Source organism: Bombus affinis, chromosome 2 (genome assembly GCF_024516045.1).
Source record: "Bombus affinis isolate iyBomAffi1 chromosome 2, iyBomAffi1.2, whole genome shotgun sequence".
NCBI lineage: Eukaryota > Metazoa > Arthropoda > Insecta > Hymenoptera > Apidae > Bombus > Bombus affinis.
The window spans coordinates 15,259,738-15,276,574 of record NC_066345.1 but is presented as its reverse complement, the minus strand read 5'-3'; the positions used below and the strand labels follow the sequence as shown (position 1 = coordinate 15,276,574).

The following is a 16,837-nucleotide window of genomic DNA, read 5'->3' as shown; positions in this document are numbered from 1 at the left end:
TCAGTGTTTCCCAACCTTTTTCATAGCCATATCGCCTTGAAATAATCCGATAATCTGCTATATCTTATTCCCGTAGAATTAAGAATAATGGTCAAAAATGTTATATAATCCTGAAAAATAACCGCGATGACCCCTCGAAAAACAGTTACGACCCTTTTAGGTGTAATGACCTGCGAGTTGAAAATCCGGTCGTGGATTATACGCTCGATAACAGATAATAATTCTAAAAGATAAACGCGAAGAACAGCACTCGTACACGACGTTATTCCATCGAGATACCTTGGCGACTTTAATTGAGAAATAACAGTCGACTTTTTGCCGGACCCCCTAATTTCATTTCGCTTTTGGACGATCGCTTCCTGCCTCGGTGGTCATACCAAGCCGGTTTCAATTAGATCCTCGACACACACGGTGGATCGAATAAAAACACAGCGTCGTTATGTTCGTTTTTCTTGGATCGAACGTACCGTGACCAAAACACGCCTGAGTGAGGGAACCGGAACCGTGAGATGGTGTGGCTTGAGAAAGGTTTGCTGAATTCGAGGAATTAAATTTTTAATTTTTATCTTTCAAGTGATATCGTCGATCATAACAGTTTAAAGTTAAGTTACCTTACTTAATTTAAGCATCTTTATCTTAATATCAAAATGATCAATTTATAATTCTCTAATTTAATAAATTTTATAGATTTCAGTAAGATTATTTAATTTGGAGTTGCTCGCTTTAACGTCGAAACTATCAAAAGTAGTCAAAATAGCCAATTCATCGTTTTTCACGAAAATTTTATACGTTTATAGATTTTTTTATACATTTTTATAGATCGATGGTGTTGATGGACGCGTGAAATTTTTGAAATGGACGAAGACGTTCCTCTAACGGTATCACGAACGAAGCTGATGGTTCAAGTAATAATAGGTAACCGGTAGACTAGCAACGAGCAATTAATCGCGAGTGAACGATCAAGCTGGAACAGATCGGAGAATGCGTGCCTAGATTATCGAATGAATTTCCGCAAAAGACACCATGGGTGATCACTAGTGAAAAATGATGTTACACTGGATTATCATAGACGTTCAGGTGTTATTACATTATCATGGGAGATGGTCTGTCAGCGATAAGTCGATATCGAAACTGGTTTTATGAAGCGAATAAATTATCGAAAGACAGACGATCATAAGACCTTTTATAACATATAGGATTTTGTCTCAAATTCAAACATGTATTTAATATTATTTAATGATACGATGAAACATTATATATAGGTTATAGTCAAATTTTGTTTACATTCTATGGATATACATAGTAAGGAAAAGATGAGATGCTTACTACCATATATATATATATAGTTGTAACAGACAAATGTTATACTTGAATCAACAAAATTACGAGAAAGAAGAAAGAGAAAGTTAAGGCTCACAGATCCCTTTAAACTAGCAGCAGCATTAATCGTCCTAGTTTATTCATTCCTTTTTTACCACCAAGTATTCGAATATCTCTTACTCTGTTGTCTATTATACTTTCTTGTTTCAAACAAAATAATCCCCCATCGAAATAGTTTGTCGTATCATTCTAACGACGTGGAAGTTTCGATTCGATCGAACTAAAGAACTGTCTATGGGATACTTTTCAACTACACCGACTGAAAATACCAGACGTTTGCCAGGTAGACCGACAGGTACGTATGAAAAAAACAATTACGACTCGGCCCAGGAATCAGCCATGCGCGTCAAGAGGACTTTGTCGCAGTTCTCGAAACCATAACAGACCAATTTTTCGTTCTTTTTCCTATCGGCCGTCCACGTAACTTCCACGAATTTCTACGAACAGCCACAATTATGAAAGAAGAATAAATATTTGATCGTTGGCAGGAGTTTCGAAATTAAATTATAAGCTAGATGCAGAAAGTACTCGAGGAATAAGAAAGATATTTCTTTTATTGAAAACATGACATTATGATGCTGATAAGAAGAAGATAAATTTATATATGGGACCGTGTAATTTAAAAAAATGTAATTTATATATTAAATTCATCGTTCCTTGATCCTGATGTGTTTTAATAAAATCAAACAATTTCCATGCGTCTTATATATTCTCAGGTTTTATGTAAATGTTAACGTTGCGGCATAAATTATATTTACTGTATCCTTCAGAAGTCATATACACTGCAATCTAACGTAATTTTCCATGAAAATCTTTAGGATCTATTATATAAATTTTTAGAGCCTCTAGACAGTTATAATAATAATAATAATAATAATAATTTGTCAATATAAAGACGCTATTCACTTCTATTACCCAAAACTTTTCTCTAAAGTCCATAAATAGTTCCCGTTAAATAATCAGTATACTTCGCAACATCTTGCACGCGAACCCAAAGTATCAAATTTTCTACAGTATCTCGCTCTCTCTATCAAACATTCGCTATAAATCTCGTGTTACAGACAATTCATTGCAAAATCATTTCCTATTACGTACCAACCTATGATCTTCAATTTGAAAAAAAGATTTGAAATCATAGCCGGTACTTTCTCGCACTTTCATACAGACAATGCAAATTCCAGACGGTCAAAAAGAAAGGAAGGAAAATAAAGAAAAGTTGCAAGTCAAATTACAGGTAAGAGGCGTTTCGCGGCTGATCCGACATGATGGAAGAACGGATATCATTCGTTTGACGGCTGAGTTATAACGCGCAACCCATCTTCCAGATACGCTATAGTGATACGAAAAGCAAGGTTGATTTCCAAGTTGCAACTATGTTATTTACTCGTCGTTACGTTTTCAGATAATCGTCACAGTGTTTTTACGTTTGGCTCGAGCATAGGAAACGTCGCTCTGTAGAATAAAGTCTGAACTATATGTAGTTTCTCCAAAATAATTTCGATTTATTTAGTCAAAATAGTAGTCATACGATTGTATAAATTTTATTATTCCAAACTTCAAATCACAGCCGAAAATTACGAAATTTAGAATCCAAATATTCTTTCGATGTTTAGTAACCCTAAAACTCTATTCAAGTAGAACACACGAATAAGAGACATTTCATTTTATGCAATCACTTATTTCTCTCATCCTCATCGTCTGTTTCTCTCTGAATTAGCCCATAACTCATGAAACTCTATGTACACGTAGTATCTCATGTCCGTACGAAACATTCGATAGAAATCGATGACTCTAAACAGATTTCAACGACAAGTCCATATCTTCTCTTTCTCCTTTTTCTTTTCTTTTTTCCATCGATCTTCGAAGAAAATCTTGACTAATTTCCAAGAAACTTCGACACGTTCGACGTCGACAAGATACTCATCTTCACGATCGTCTAGTTAACGGCCCTCTCTTCCTCTCTCTCTCGATAAGTTTGTTTATAGTACCTTCAATAATTATACGACATGTAACGAATAAATCACGCTGGACCGTACTTGATTAACATATAGTACACGTAGAAGGGAAAAAATATTCTTCTAATTGTCAACTATCCTGCGTACACGTGATCCAATCGCCATCTACGCTATAATAACTTGTTCTGCAGGCATTGTGATGGATTACCGTTAAACTAATCACGGGTTACGTAGTAAAATCGTCATCCTGGATTAGATGGAATTAAATTCCATTTTCCTCGTAGACACTATTATTTATTTACTTACATAGCTTTATAATGCACCGTCATTGTCTCGTCTGACAGCTGAATATTTTATATATTTTTAAACATTTTTGCATTTTCCGCGCTCTAATTATAAGAGTCCTTTGTAAAAGCGTTTTCATTTAAATAAACGTCTACCGTCGAACGACCAAGGTCTTTCGGTTTTTACCATTGTTCGTCTCTCCTCATCTATCTCTTTCTTCGACTTCTTGCGATTGTAATTACTGGCTGCGCGCTTCTTTATTAGTAAGATAATATCCGGAATAACGGTGGTCCAATGAATCAAGGAGATCACTGCGAAGTTCAACACGGAAACAATCACTTCTCAACTGGTGTGTGCCTAATTGTAAGTAGAACTGTTGCATCTCGGAAGTTCTCTTCGTTACGTATCTCTGCAGGTACCTCGCACGAATAATCACGCGAACCTTCATCTCGTTTCTCGAATTATTATTATTACAAACAGCGACCATACGCCGCTGTGTTAAATCACCCTTTCTTTTAATCTTTGATCTTAATCTGTGTCCTTTTTAGTCTGATTTTATTTTCTTCTCCTTTTTAGACGGAGCAAGGATGATAAAGTGAAATACGAGGGAGAATGGTTAGTACGAGTTAATTACTCAAACACCATTACTGTACACTAAAGACGCTATTAAATAGCACTTATTCGACAAAAATTAAGTGATTTATGAAAGCCAGTGATAAGGAATGTCATAAATTAATTTCGTTTCACGATATGAACATGAATAAATTCAAGTCAAAATGTAGACCAAAAAGATTTCAACAATAGAGCTACTCAGTTCCTTCATCGTTCCTCATCCGTCTTGCTAGACTTCTACAGATTACCATCAACTCAGGAATCCAACTTTCTCGATAAAAGACAAACAAATAAACGGGGAAGCGTAATATTAAACCATGCCAACTTCTTTCCTGAAATTCTTATACGCTTTTATACGTTTTAACTGCTCTTAAATGGATTCAATCAGAACGTGTTTTTATCGCCAGGAACTATCGAACCAATTGATCCACGCGAATGTTTTTGCTAATACTATTGTTTACCTTTATTCAGGCAGAAACATGATCGCATACTTACTTATTTTCTTTCATCATACTGCTCTAATTCCACTTAACTATTTATAATATATTCGCATATATATATTAAAAGTAGATATTTCAAGACGTTCTCATATATAATACCGTTCCTACAATTTGCGTTTAATTTCTCACGTATCTCTAGAAATAGTAAATTTATCATGTAAGAATCTTACGTAACGACTAATGTCAGATCATATAACTCATCGTGAGGAATTTTTTTTTTTTTTAACTTAATAAAGAAAAAAGGCAGCGTAACATGCCAATAAAGACCCGATTAAAACTCGAAGAACCACGAATATATAATCCAATCATCGTGAGAGTTTAAAATCGAAATATTCGATTTTTGTATCTTCGGATTTCCAATAAACGCGTAACAATCTGCGATCCAATTATCAAACTAATTCGAAGCAGATAAAATCCGCTCGCACCTAATATAAAATCGTTGCGATATCGGATCAAGGTTTTCCACGGACGTGCAGGCTTGTCCATGCTTGGCGCGCTCGCGAGAGGAAGGCTGCCATGCTAAATGTAACATTAGATCGGGCTGGTGTGCTCGGCTACAGGCGTATAATTATGAAACGTTAAAAATTTACAACCGCCACGTACGTACGTACGTATACACGGGAACGCCGCTGTAAACGTAATTACACGGGTGCACCAGTGCAACAGTACACATATAGATAGCTGGAACATGCGGTCTCGCGTGGCCAGTCCGATAAACGGCCAGCAAGCCAACAGCTTGTCGCAGCGTATCACGGTTTCTCTGTTCCGAATGCAAATCAGAATGCGACTCCAGAGAGGAGATGAAAAATGTTTGATTTTATATCCGTTTATCTAATCTGTTAAGTAAAAATGTCAAGTTAAAGCCTTAATTGATATTGTCGAGTCTACGAACGATTGTGAGAGTTTGAGTTATGCTGTTGTTTATGAATATGTGGATGCTCTGGTCAATTTGTATTGACATGTAGATAAATGTTGCTAGTACGTATAAATTAAGAGAAATTAATGATCAAAATCGATACTAGCTACGATATACAACGATCTCTCTTTTATTAATATTCGTACTGAATCTCCTGCTTGGAAAATTATAAACGCCAGTTCCTTCGTTGTATATTGATTAAGAGAGAAATAATCTCATCGTAGTTCTATTTATTCGCAATTTTTTAATCGACGCGTTGACTGCGGGGCCGAAGTTGCATGACCACTTAACGTGACCGAAATTTTGTTTCTTAACGCGTCGAGTGCTGATGACGCCTACGTGGCTTTTTATTAAGTGAAAAAAAATGCCCAAGTACTTTGAACTGTGACAATCCAATAAGAAAAATTATTGATCGTGCTAATTCGATATTCATATCCGACCAAGAACAGGTGAGAACGCGTCGGCACAAGAGGTGGAAGTTTATGAAATCAGCGGATGACGACTGAGAGTAAATATGTGTTTGCTGGCGCGTCGGGACAGGAACAAAGCGAATGGAGATCCCGCGGCGCTCGCTGAACACTTTATCGGGCTCATCGGATCGCAGAACAAGCGCGAGAGCGTTCGTGAACCAAGGTGTAATTAGAAAAACGAGCGGATTTATATTTTCAACCGGCTCGTTCACCGGCTACCATTAGCGAAACAGCTGTTAAAGGCGTGCATTTACTTATCGTTGCAACGCTCGCGCCTACGTTTCTACGAGACATTTCTACGTTCCTTGTCAATCGAAATATCTTTCCATATCAATATCCTTGCTTTCGTTTCAATCTTTGTCCTGTTACCTAAGAAACGTTTATCTCTGGTTCGTCTTAAGGTTGCTTAAATAAAATATTTGAAGAATGATTAAATTATGTATAATAAATAGCGTATCGTCTATTTGTATAGGTGTCATCTTAAAATAATTTTTCACTCAGCTGTCTGGATAAGCAAATGATTTTTTGTCAAATTATTTCGTGATTTAGGTACCAAATTTTTTATTTATTTCATGTTTGAATAAATTTTTCTTCTTGAATAATCTCTCAACTAGTTTCTGGTTTTATTAAAGCATCGATATTAAAACAGCTGCGTTAGAAATACAGAGTCTCGTGCACACAGGTTTCAATGAATAATTCATTAAATATTTAATAGCTGAAACTAAAACAGTTCCGAGGAATGATACATAATGTATTCATAAAAGGTTTCTATAAGTGTTCGAGTATTTTCATGAGCCACCGTAGTTTCGCTACCACGACCGGATGGTGTATAATTAGCGGCGAACAAAGGATGTGGAACGAGAGTGTGTGCGAAAAAACGCGTGTCCTGGGACCGATGGAAAGAAAGTGACCGACGCCCGTATAATATCTCCGCTACCGTAAAAACAGGCCCGTCGACAGGTTTTCGAATCGAGTTACCGCTCGACCAACCAAACGAATGAACAATAAAGAACGACGTGGCGGAAGAGACTGAATCTTCTTTGAAACACCTTCCTGACAAAGGAATGTCGCGATTAAAATTTGTCGCACGTGAAACTGAGATTTTAAATTGAAAGATCTCTAGCTCTTCACGATAGTGACAGACTTTTCTAATTTTATATGAATATGAAATAAACATAAATTCGTGTATTAAAGTTGAATTTATAAATACACATTGGTCTTGATCTCATAGTTAAATAACGTTAGACACGTACGATATACGCAACGTGACTGAAAAGATTGGTTCCAGTAGAGAATTTTAAGAATCTTCTTCGATAATATCGTCATAATAACCACGAGTAAAAAATGAATATGCGTGAGAAGGCAAATTTCTCTGTTGGTAAAATCTTCGACGTGTTGTCCGGAATTTTCGCGGGCGTTAATAAAAATCGTAAACACTTGGTCGTGAAGTACGCGTATTATAAGTACGTCGAACAGACAGGGCCGACAGGGCCGCAGAGGGATATTGAAATCAACTGAATGGGACGAGTAATGAACAGTTTAAAGAGCGAGCTTAAATTGCAGGTTGCGAGAAAACGGTCCTGCCCGGTGATTTATTGCCGTGGTTTTTGGACTTTTATCGCCTTTTATTGGACATTCACGTGGGACTTTAAGCGCCGCCTTTGTGAAAAGCGAGTCCACTTGGAGCCGAAGCACTAATGTAAACGTATTTGTAGTACAGCTATTTATCAAATCACAAGTATTTTATATATTATTTCCTCTGTACACTTCCTACATCACAGACTGTGGATTTTTATGCATTTCTAGAAAAATTTGAAAGAACAAAATTAAAAAGGCAAAGGTACAGTGGAGCTTTCTGTAATACTTGAAGGGTAAAACAATTTTTACTTTTTCAATTATACCTGTTTCCAAAAGTACGAATTTACGTAAAAATCCACAGTCTAATCGTAAATAATTAATCAACGTTACTATCTCTTGCCATTGTATATTAATATAATAGCATAACTTGGTAAAAGCTTATAAACCCTCTGGGAATGCCGGAAGAAAAGCAATAAAGATTTGCTATTGGCATAACTTGGTAAAATAACAGAATTTTCTTACTCAATAATGTTCTTACATAATTGATATTAATGTTATTAACTTGATGCGCTATAACTGTCAATATGGAAGTTCCTTCGTGAAATTTCTTTACGCCAATTATCTTTCCACGTAACCAATGAACAACACAAACACATATATTAACTACCCAGATATATATGGGGAACTTTCAAATTTATTGAAACAACCTAAATTTATTATAATTACAATGTGAAACTCCAGTCACCCTTTAACATTTTCGTAATGCATGAAATGCTATCCTGTTTGTAAAAGAAAGAGGAAAAGGAAGGAATAAAAAGATACCTGACCGTCGCAAAAAATTTGGCGCATAAATAATCAACGATCGATAAACAAGCCAAAAAGGAAGTACGTTCTTTTTCTACCAGCGAGCTGCACCCGTGTAAGTGCTCCCTTGGCATAATTAAGCACCGACATACGCGAGAGACATCGAAACTGGGTCTTGTCAAGGAAGTGGTTTATGTGTTGCACGTGCACCGGTGTAGCACCGTGCGTCCATTAATATACGTGCCTTATGAATACGATACCCCGGCACGCTAGAATTTCGAGGCTCGCCGAAGAATTAAAGGAAACCCGCGTAAAAGCGAAACAACTCCATAGGAACACAACTACTTCTCAATGAACATACGGTTATTTACTTGATATTTTTGTTACAGATAAATCTCCTCAACCTGTCGTACAATTGCCATGTGAATATATTCACTTTCTATTCACGATGTTAATTATACCATAGGGAGTCATAATACTCCGTGTCCTCGGCAAATAATTAATTTGCCCTAACATTTATAATTTATACATCGAATCGGGAAAACACATAAATAAGGATAACAATTAAAAATCATCCAACTTTTTCAACATATTCTAATAATTTCAATATAATCTAATATTTCCAATATAAGAGCTCAAACATCCACTCGCATTTTTTTCCACTCAATCGTCAAAGTTCCCACACTTTCCAACAATAACGCACACCATAGTTTATGTGTATATGTAGATAGCATTCACCGGACACATACGAGCGCGGCTATAACACTTAAAGGATTAATGGTTCAACCATACGAGAACAACGCTGCGCGTTCAATCTGAAACGGCGAATAACAAACGGAAATAAAATAAAGGAAAAGGGGAAAAAATGGGGTCAGCAACGCGGTCAACGTTCGTTCGAAAAGGATTTCGAGCGAAGAAACGAGAAACCCATCGAGATTTACCGTTAAGCGTCAAAGCGTAAAACCACGTGTTCGCGGCGATCTTTGCAACGGGCTTGTGCACTTGCCGCGAAAAAGGAGGAAGGAAAGTGAAAGTATCGAGGGAAACCTTAACAATGTTTCCACGTTTACCGAGATTGTCAAGGTTGCCCGATCAACGCCGAGACTCTGTTAGAATTTTATCTGCCGATCGTTCGAGCGGATGCTTTTTCAAATCGTGTTTGTTATTATCAGCATCGCGGATCGCGCGAAATTACTCATAAACGTAAAGAGACATTTGCAAAGATCGTACAGTGACTCACAAAAGTACTTGAACAGTTATCACAGAAAATTGTTATGTTCAATCATATAAAACATGTTGACATTTCATTAATACTGCAATGAAATACGATTGTCATGATTATATTGGTGAAATTTGAAAGCAATCTGATATTAAATGTTACAGGATAGTTGCAACAAGACGGTACAATTTTAGTGCGACAATTGAAAAATGAAAAGAACCTGCGAAGTTCAAAGATGCAGATCTTTTAAATACAAGTAACAGATTACAGATTTTAATTACTAAACAATATTCTAATATCTTCAATATTTCAATATTATGATGAGTAGTACTTTGGAAATTCTTAAGAAGATGACAGAACATTCAATTTAATAAGAATACTAAATTTAAAAACTGCCTGTTTCTGAAAAATAGAAAATATGACTTATAACATTTTCTTCCTATAGTCTTCGTATCTATAAAAAGTTCTTACCAATATTCAAATACCTTCACGATCTACTGTATCTCGCTGATCTATAGATCCTCGTTCGAAGGGATCGATAACCTACTTTGACATCAGCGCTACGAAAAACGCGTGGAATGGTGTCACGTGTCTTTGCGCGGGAATCGTACGATTCTGCGCAAGGACGACGAAGATAGAATCGTTATCGCGCACGCGCGTTGCGGCACCATTGCCGCATATGGCGCGCTGTTCTACACGAGGGAATTTGTAATTCAAACGCAAAAAGGATAACACAACGGAACGTATTGAATCAACGAGAACGAGCGTTTATACAGGACTTTTATTAATGCGATTTACCGTCAGCAATAAATGGACAATGTTCCCGCGACAATACTGCACACCATATCGAAGTAACGCCGATGTAATTGCCGATAAGATAATCGCGATTAAGCGTTCACCAGTTAGCTGACGAATTTAATTGCGCGACTAATCTTATGATATCGAAACAGCTTCTTTAAGCTTACTGTTTACTAGACGTACTTCAAATCAAGTTACGTTATATGTCGTAAGAAATTAGCGATTGAGAATTGTTTACCAACAGCTAACTATGTAGTTTCGTTACCCTACATACAGAAAAATTAGTAATTCTGGAAGTAAAAGATTCTTAAAACTTAGCCCTTCCCTTTTCTAGAATAATTGATGCATTAACGTATTATTAATTTTCAGTATCGTATTCTTGAAATTACTTATACACATCCTTATATATAGTGCAGAGTTATCTACCCGTAAACAAAATAAAATAAATAAATAACTGAACTATTATGCACAAAAGAAGAACATTCGCATCAGCATCTATTCAATTCTCGTTCCCTCGACAGACTCAAAAATTACTAACCTACTCAACGCAGTGTCCGTATACTGTATATTCAGACAGCGCCAGTCAAAACCCTATCTCAGGCGAAAACGAAGAAAAGAGTATGTGCAATAGTTTGACGGGTTCAAAGATAGGCCCCGTCGAACTACACGGAAATACGATCGATCAAAGATGACCTCCATACAGGCTTCCTTGACAGCGAGAAAATTCACGTGTTCGTAGCCTTATATCGGCTGGATTGGAAGAAAAAAAAAAGGTTAGGCGCAGAGATCGATCGAAGAAGATTCCGTAGTAAGCGCAATACCGTTCGTGCGAGCAAACTGGTCGGAGGAGTCGTTCCTTCGAGGAAGTACGGCAAATCTCTCACGGATCTCGAGTTTGCTCATCTTTCGCCGGGATCGAGGCCTGCGTCAAGGACTGCCAGACTTCGAGACGAACGTCCGTGCGCCCGTTCGCTTGTATCGGCGCGTGACGCAACCAGATGCCAGATTCTGCCGGAGGATCGAGTTTTGCGGATGCTACCGGCTAACGGTCGCCTGTGCACACGTTTACCGGGACCTCCGTGGCTTTTTGGTGACGTCAGCGTCAGTGAATGGAACAAACGGTGGTTGGAAACGCGACCGATGGAGGCGCGACTTGTCGGAGAGTTTTGATTTATTGTACATCGATCAACAACATTCAATGGATATTTCAGAGCCGAGTACTTCTATTGCCGGCGACAGGCGATTAATATCGTCGTTGTTCGCGGAGGGAAGAACTTTTTTACCATCCTTTGCCGATGAAACATCGATGTTTCGATAAATTACGTGTTTGCCGTGAATGGATTTTTTTAACGCGTTATCTGTCGATCAGGGAAGATCGACTATCGGTAAATTATGATATATGTAGTTGCACTGGTCATTGACTAAATAATGGGACTTCGTATCTCACATACTGAAATACCGACATTGAAAAAAGCCCAAGTGTTTCTTAACGCCCTCTGCAACTTGGTACGACCAACATAGGAATTATATTTTCAAACAGCAAGGGAAGTATACAAGGCAAAGTATTCCACTCGATCGAAAACGATAAACACTCTCTACTATAACTCTCTGTGGAACAGTATTTTGTTCACTGTTATAAAAATGTAAAATTTGACACTTGTATGTATTAAGAAAGAGCGAAATTCGTCTCATAAAGAATTATGCTACTTATCTACCTAATAATACTTTATTTAAAATACCACCCTTAATTTTGCATACTCTAAATCACTATTACTTATATCTTATTTAAGTATTCAAGTACTTATTCAGGTACTTTCAGGAACAGATTAGTGCTTCTAGAAAGCAGCTTTTTAGCAGTATTAAATATTCCTAGGAAGCAGCAGTTTTAAACAAAACGTTAAAAGCATCATTTACTAATTACAAAACCCCTAATTGGAAATCTATTTTACCTTACTTAGTAAAAATCTAAAGGTTTCCATAAGTCCTACCCATATAAACATTTGAATATAATAAAGAGAAAGAATGGGAAGAATATTGCATGAAATGATTCCTTCAAAACCTTGTATACTATCCATGTTGCTTGAAATACTTTGTGTTGCCTCTTTTCCTTGGTTCTGTAGGGGTTTCTGAAATAAATTGGAATTTAGATCAAAAGAAAATCATTATCCAATCCATATAATCCTGAAAAATAAACCGTGGGTGAATTACCTTTTTCGCAACATTAATTTACTAAATTTAAATATGAAATAGCACATTCTCAATATAAATCGCGAAGAGTGCTTCGTACAATACTTGTAACACTAATTAATTAACTATTAGAAATAAAAAAAGCAAAAAAAAAAAGATGAGAAAACTCTCTAAAGCGAAAGTAGAATATTTTAATTATAAATACAAATCTATGCACTCATATTTAAGTATTCGCAACACTAATAACGAACAGGAGCATGCATCCATAGTCCAGTGGAAGAAAATTGGGCATAATATAAGCGCAACACTACTTCAAAAAACGTAATCATTCATCAACGCAACTCTAACTAGAAAATTAATTAAAACAATTGAAATAGAGGACCGTAACACTAATTCTTAACACTAATTTAATAAAAATGTTATACTACAAATTACAATATTATAAAGTTAATTTAAACTTTTAAATCTAATATTAAATGACCGGAAACGAGATAAACTTTAATATATATTAATCTCCAAGAAATTCTAACAATTCATAATCAAAATCACTAAAGAAAATCGCGCTGTCATAATTTGCAACACTAAAACAAACACGATTATCATCCTTTCGCAACTCTAATCCAAACCATAATCATTCTGTCGTGACACTAATAACAGCCGCGAAATTTTTCCGCAACTCTAATTCAAATCGTAATTAATTTCTCGCAAACACTGATACAAAAATCGCGATTTACCCAATGTGGTTAAGGACCGACATATATATCGGCCAGAAAAAAAATACTACAACTACAACTACTAAAAGCGAGCACAGTGACAAAATAGTAACGAATGCCTTTCCATGCTCTTCCAGAGGATGGAAAGCCATTAGTAGTTGCTCTCTTGAATGGCAGTTTGCCGAGCCTCTTCGGCTTATAGCTTCTTCTTTCTTCGGACGCAATGCCCGCTGAAACTGATCTAGGCTCGAGTCTTTCTAATCGCAAAATAAAAAATAACTTACAAAGGTGGAATAAAAATATAGATCGCGGATACTATTCCCCGTGCACATGGATGAGCAAGGATCATAGTGACCATTGCCCGTTCGCATGTGCATGCTCGAGCAATAAATGAACGTTCGCTTCGAGACCCACTCGCGATCGCGACCACGATATTCGAAAAATCGATGGATAAAGCCAGAGACGAGTTTCTCTGCTCGTACCAGCTTTACCGTCGACTTTTCAAATTAAATTTCCTGAAACAGGTTGGACACGCGAAAACGCGCCTACCCAACCAGAGACTGTGCCAACCTGCCCGGCCCTACCTACTTATAATTAACATTCACACCAGAAAGTAAGCTACCTATCTTACCTAGCCCTATATTTAAAAATGGCAAAACAGGCACACCGACACACTCACTCCACGATTCTCTCACATACCACCCGGGCGCAAGGACCTACACTAGAGAGACGTCCCAGAACGCCTCCGACACCCGAGTTTGACACTCAACTTTCATACTCTAACTTTTACGTACCATTTTCCTGAAATCGACTGACGGTGGCTAGCGACCATTGCGTAAAATGTAATATAAATACGTGTATATTGAAATTTTAATTATGTTTTTAATATATTTCGATGTTAACTTTAATTAATATTCATGATCATATTGTATAAATATCCATAATTTTGTATTATATCATTTGCAAAATTAGGATATTCTTAGACTAAATGGTATAATATTTAATATTATTATATATTACTATTGCATTAATAACACTTGTGAAACTCATTAATATTTCAGAATTATACGGGTTGGAATAATAAGAAAACGAGGTAGTTCCACGACCTAACCACACACACAATGTAGAAAATACGTCGTGCACGATACACTAACGCAACGTCAGTCGCTGAGACAATGTTAAACATATAAACTATCATGCCCACTGCTTTTCTCCCACCCAAGTAGCACCTGAGTATGTGAGAGAGATCCTGGCAATGGACATGGAAGGGGTTAAACCTGAAAATCCTAGGCTAAAAATATGATAAGCCTATCTATTACGTTTTGTATCTAACGGGCTAATATTCGTTAATTAAAGTCTACTTTATATTTTATTCTATTAATTTAATGAATTACTGAAATGCTAAATTTGAATGAAGAGAGTTAATATTTATTCACTTGTTTCTTGTTATATTTAAGAAAATAAATTGAGCTTCAATATAATGCAAATAATATTTATATCAATAAATAATAATAATTAACTCTACATGAAATATTAATAAAAATATCCTCAGGCAATTTTTTCATCAAAACACATCTTTGGAAACTAAGAAGCATTCAACTTGTTTTGATTCTAAACTGTGCCTATCGCGAAGTGTTTTCTTGCACGTAAAATTTGATACATTTTTGAACGGACAAAATTAGACTTCATACTTTTATATTTCATATTTAAAATTTTACCGAAGTTTTACTGACTATGGAACTCAAACAATAAAATTGTTCCACATTACAGTAAAACACAAGATAAAATTAAATTAATAAATAAAATTAAATTTATAATAAAAATCAATAATAGCATTAACAGTACTTATAATAATTTCAATCATAATTTTCATAATGAAATCGGAGGATATCCGACTTCTCCACTACAGAATACTTAAACGAAGCTATTTTCATATTCGTTGTTTACTCAAATATTTGTCTTTTGGGCATTTGATATTTGCAAATATAAAATCATCCTGAATATACTTTGATTTTATAAATAATTATTATCAATACACTCCGTGATTTTCAATCACAGAAATATACATTAATTATCAGTACTGAGTTATTTATATCAACTTTTTATATAATATTAATTATGTCAATATGATACTCTCGTCTATTAGTTCTTAGTGTGTTATTATCAACATTTGAAAACACGGTGTGCAAGAAAACCTATCCTGATCTGATAAATAAAACACATACAAGAAAATGTTACTACTCACGAGCATAATAAATACCCGCAGTCACTATGCTCGTCAAAAATTCTACGTAATACAACCAGTCACCCGTGTCGATTCGGACCTTTCATCCTACCACATGATTGAGTGACCAGAGGAACAAAAATGCATGCGACTCACGATTAGTTGCGAAGAACGTTGTGATCGATGTATTGTGCCCTATGGAACGTCATCGTGAAGCCTATTATTAGATAGGAACCGTTGAATCCCATGAAAAAAGCAAAGACTGGAAGAAATCTATTACAAAGCATAGAATATTATTGTATAATTCGTCCTTAAAGACAGTGTTAATTATTTAGAAAGTTTGAAATAATAGAAGATTGATCTCTATAAAACATAAAATTTTAACTTCTCTTTATCGTTATCATATTGTATTAGTTGTCATAAAACTTTAACTTGAATGAAAAATTTTAACTTGTCAAATTTTCAATCGGATTCCATTTTTTAATTAATTATAGTTGACATAAAATACAAGGATTTAAATGAAGTACAAAATACAAAGTTACTTACATTCTTGGTTTTTTAAGTATCACTAAGTCCTTTCCAGGAAACAGGAAGAAAAGGAAGGAATGAGAAACCTTTAACAAAATATGAATTCATATGTATGAATAATTCCTTCTAAAAAATATGATGATTGGTTAAGAATGTATATCGATTGAATATTAAATAAATGTCAGCAATTAACTAATAGAAAACGAAAATAAACATATAAATACGTTTGACTTTATTAAAATAAATCAAATGTTACCATTAGTCATCATGGCGTCCTTTTGAATTTTATGACGTCATTTGTAATTTCGTTGCATCTCCCTAACATCTCCAAATTTCCCGCGTAGTCGAGAAATAATCTGCATAAAAAAAAAGCCAAAACATTATAATAAATGTATAAAAAGCAAATTATGTACAAAATGAAACAATAATCAAGCTCAAATTGCGTCTTGAAAACTCATTATAAGATCTACCGGCAAATGTAATAACTAACAAGACGATTGAAGAAAAATAGATAATCAAATAACAAATTATTTACTATAAATTATTCAATTAAAAAACGTATGATAAGTAAACGAAATTATAAGAGCGTAAGTGATAAAAGAATGATTATGAAAATATGTACTACATAATATAGAAATCGGTACCTGCTATGGAGTGACACCGATACA

At 35.5% G+C, this 16,837-nt stretch overlaps 1 long non-coding RNA gene across 1 annotated transcript; it reads left to right on the top strand.

Annotated features, from left to right (window-relative positions):
* The first annotated feature begins 14,020 nt into the window (after positions 1–14,020).
* LOC126925427 (uncharacterized) lies at positions 14,021–14,907 on the top strand. Its single transcript, XR_007713931.1, has 2 exons — positions 14,021–14,259; positions 14,479–14,907. It is a non-coding gene; the product is annotated as an uncharacterized LOC126925427 (long non-coding RNA).
* Positions 14,908–16,837: the final 1,930 nt, after the last annotated feature.